The sequence below is a fragment of the Hemicordylus capensis genome, chromosome 4 (genome assembly GCF_027244095.1).
Source record: "Hemicordylus capensis ecotype Gifberg chromosome 4, rHemCap1.1.pri, whole genome shotgun sequence".
NCBI classification, from domain to species: Eukaryota; Metazoa; Chordata; class Lepidosauria; order Squamata; family Cordylidae; genus Hemicordylus; species Hemicordylus capensis.
Window position 1 is genome coordinate 60,983,810 of NC_069660.1, and position 4,282 is coordinate 60,988,091.

Below are 4,282 nucleotides of genomic sequence, written 5' to 3' on the forward strand. Positions count from 1 at the left end.
GTCCCGATTCCCAAAGGCAAGCAGCATTATAGCAAGGCAAGGCAAAATAGGTGTCTGGTGCGGTGCCCGCCGGCAGGCTGCCGCCGCCCGCCAACCACCTGACTCTGAGCAAAGCAATGGGAGGGCACGGCCGCGGCAGGGACTGCTGGGGGGGGCGCCACCACGCGCCTCCTGAAGCTAAATAAATTTTTATTTTTATTTTTATTTTTAATTTAGATCGGAGGGGGGGACTTTTTGGCGCCCCCCACGTGACCAGCAAGAGTGGCGCCGGGGGCACGTGCCCCCCCCTGCCCCCCTATCATTACGCCCATGTAGTCAAGTCCCAAATAAGCAATCATGAGAGTGCAGTTTGAATCCTCTCTGTGCATTGTTCTTAATCTGTTCCAAGGTGACAGCAGCAGAATACTATCAGACTCCATCCTAGCACAGTACAATTCAGTCACTGAAATGTAGAGTCAAATAATCAGACCGTTAATCCAAGGGCGATATTCAGAATTAATCTAGACTGGTTTTTGAGGAACTAAAGAATAGGAGAGAGGAACAAGTGATATAGAGGAACAAAAAGAAGATCAAATGCTTCCTCAGAACCCTATGCAGACGTTTGGAGCAAACAGCAAAGGAAGAAGGCAGAGATCCAAATGATCACTCAGCGATATAGCTGAAGAGCAATTTTGAAAGGATATGGCAGATAAAGTTAGACTCAGTCCTTTGCTGCTTGACTATCTACAGCACATTCAACCCAGACCTGTCATGAAAGCCCTATGTTATGCTCTGCAATGCAGAGTCTGCACACATAAATTATGTGTAATGTGTATGCACCTAAAGATCTGTACATGCATCGTTATTCACACATTATTAATGCACATGCAGTAGTTCATTTACTATCTGTACCCTACATTTGAAAGTGCCTATACCTAGGTTCACTTTTAAATGAACATACGTAAATAGGGTTGGCATATTCTGGCTTTCCAAATCTGGGCGCCTAATTATGTAAATTGGCTGGAAAATAATTTCTGAGCAGAATAATGACTGCATGTTTTGCCATAACTCTGCTTCTACAAGGGCTAGAGATTAGCTTATTATTATTATTATTATTATTTAAAATGACATCTGGGAGAATCTGGGTGGGCTAAGCAAGCTGGGTGAGATGCTTAAAATCTGGGAGAAACCTGGAATTTCAGGGGACTTGGCAACTCTACACATAACGACATTTAAACACAAACATGCATGTGTGCAGAGAAATCTGTATGTATGTACAATGTAAGGTTTCAACAGGGATCAAAACTTGCAACTGAATCTTAACCTAACAATGTTTGAGATTTTACAAATGTACATTAGGAAAGTTAGAATGGTTGCATATACCAGTTGTACAAACTCTGGCTGATATACTGCACAGTTATATATCATGCCTGCACTGTTATGCAACTCTGTACAATTTTTGCACTTGGGTAACAGCACTCTTGCAGAACTGCACAAGTGTTGCATTCTACTGCATGCATTGTGCAGCATGTCAGCCTCTGCTTCTAAGTACAGTCAGGTGAGCTCTCACATCACCGATTGCAGCTTTTTAAAACAGCGGACCTAGTGCAAATTGCCCTATCCACACCAGCAGTGTTCCCTCTAACAGGGATTCCCAGATGTTGTTGACTACAGCTCCCAGAATCCCCAGACCAAGACTGTTGCAGCTGGGAATGCTGGGACTTGTAGTCACCAGCATCTGGGAATCCTTGTTAGAGGGATCACGGCACACCAGTACTGTTTCCTAGGGTAGTTATACAGATGCTGCATGAACATTCCTGAGGATTACTTCTCACACTATTCCCCCTGCAAAATGTAGGCAGTATTATCCGATATGTAATCCTGTGAGGATATAATGAATTGTCAAAACAGTGGACAACAATCACTGTTGTAGGTTAATAGTGCTCTGCCTTAGAACTGGTCTGGAGTCCGAGGTGGTTAACAACTGACCAGGAAAAGAAAAAGTCTTGCTTCTTTATGCCTTTAACCGCAGCTTGATTGGCAAAAACGGGCAACTTGGCAGCAATTCTTCACTGAGATTAGCATTACCACCTGCATGCCTGTTGATAAACTTTAGTAAAGAAACAGAAACAGCACGCAGTAAGGAAGTTGGCAATCCTAAGATGTGGCATCCTATATATGCACTCATTTGTAGAATTTTGGCCAAACAAAAACGTTCAAATATGGGCCGGTACTGTGGTTAAGTGGTCAAAGTCACAGCAGATTCATTTACACATATAGCAAATTAATTGCATTTGCCACAATACTGAAAAGGCAGTTATGGACAATGGCATCTGGCCAATGTCCGTCCACTAGCCCTGTGGAAAAATCCTGTGCTTTTCCAAACAATCATCCCACTTCATCGCATTCAATCATGTTCACACAAACATATCTGTCACATGAAGCATCAACCCACAATTTGGAAAATACAGTTTCTGTCTCTCAGCTTGTCCCTCGCTCTAAATATCTGTGGATGTCCCATCAGACCCTGAATGAGTTGATTCTCTTTATGTCTTTATCATGAAACCAAGTGTCATCCCCCCAAAAAGAAAAAAGCTCATTTGGTATCGTCTCTTGCTGTACTCAAGAATGAAATCTATTTATTCAATGTGCTAGGATATGCACATAGTAATAGCATTTACATGCCCATTTGACTTCTGTAGGCAGCGCCTTACTGTCAGTATCTGCGGTAATGCAGAGTACGGTAAATGTCATTAGGTGGCATAACACATAGGGAGCCTTGCAGGGAGGAAGACACCTTAACATCTGCTTCCCAGAGAGGGCTGCTGCCCAATGGTGAAAGCCTGTGTAGCTCTCATCTGCTGTTGTCAGCCTGCATGCCCAGTGTGGGGCTGTTGCTTCTGCCCTGTGGGTGAGTCTGTGCGAGATCAGGGCCAGGGGGGAGTGAGTCAGCAGTTCCTGAGGAACATCTGCCCAGACTAGCCATCTTTCTGGGCTTATAAAAGGGCTGTTGCCCTTTGGCAGTGGAGTCACCACCAAAGGCGGTCACCCCTTTGGGGGTGGCGAGGGTGAGGTGGTATTATTTTAGCTTCTGTTGTTTTTAGACCCTGGGTGTTTCAGATGTGTCTTGGTTTGTCTGGGGATGGAGAGAAAGGTGGCATGTCCACTGACTATGGGGTGGCTATTCCACTGGTGTTGTGGAATAGTAGAAGTAAAGTTGATATGTCAGTGAGTTGTTACAAGGGAAGGGATGTCAGAAATCTATTAGCTGTTTCCCCTTCCAGCTGCCCTGCCAGCTCTTTGACCTTGGGGAGCAGTGCCAACCTCCCACAGACTCTCACCTTGCTCCTCTAATGCCAGGTCTGCCCAGAATAAGTTGGAAACCATCCATGATTTGATTCTGGATGAAGGGTCAGACCTGGTATGCATTACAGAGTCTTGGTTGTGGGGAGGCTGGTGGCCTAGTCTGGTCCCAGCTTCTCCCTCCAGGGTACTCTTGTTGAAGAGCAGGTGTGGGGATGTGGACAGGGATGTGGAGTGGCTGTGGCATATAAAGAACAACATCTCCCCTATCAAGATCCCTGTTGAAGTGTCTGACCATATTGAATGCGAGTACCAGCAGTACTCAGCAAGATGCTAGCAAGATGCTGAAAGGCATCATCTCATACTGCATGGGAGGAGGCAATGGTAAACCCCTCCTCTATTCTACCAAAGAAAACCAGTTCTGTGGGTGCCAGGAATTGAAATCAACTTGATGGCACACTTTACCTTTACCTAAGTTTGGGGACCAGGGATAGACTGGGACTTCTGTTGGTGTACTGATTGCCCTACTGCCCAATGGAGTCCCTAACTGAGCTGACGGACTTGGTCTTGGGTTTGGCGTAGGAGTCCCCCAGGCTTGTGGTGCTGGGGGATTTCAATATCCACTGGAATCAATTTGTCCAGGGCAGTTCAGGAGTTCATAGCGGCCATGACAACTATGGGCCTATCCCAAGGGGTTTCGGGACCAAAGACGTTGCTGGTCACACGTTTAATCTGGACTTTGACTCTGATCCAGGTGGTGTTCTGTGGGTGGGGATTCCTGTGATTTCCCCATTGTCATGGATGGACCACCATCTGGTTAAGGTTAGACTCCGTCGCAGGGGCGAGGGGCCCATTAGAATGGTCCACCTGAGGTTACTGGATCCAGTAGGGTTCCAAGAAGTCTTGGAGGGATATAGTGTTGGCTCTTCAGGTGATCCTGTTGATGCCCTGGTGGAGAATTGGAACAGCAAACTCACCAGGGCAGTAGACATGATTGCTC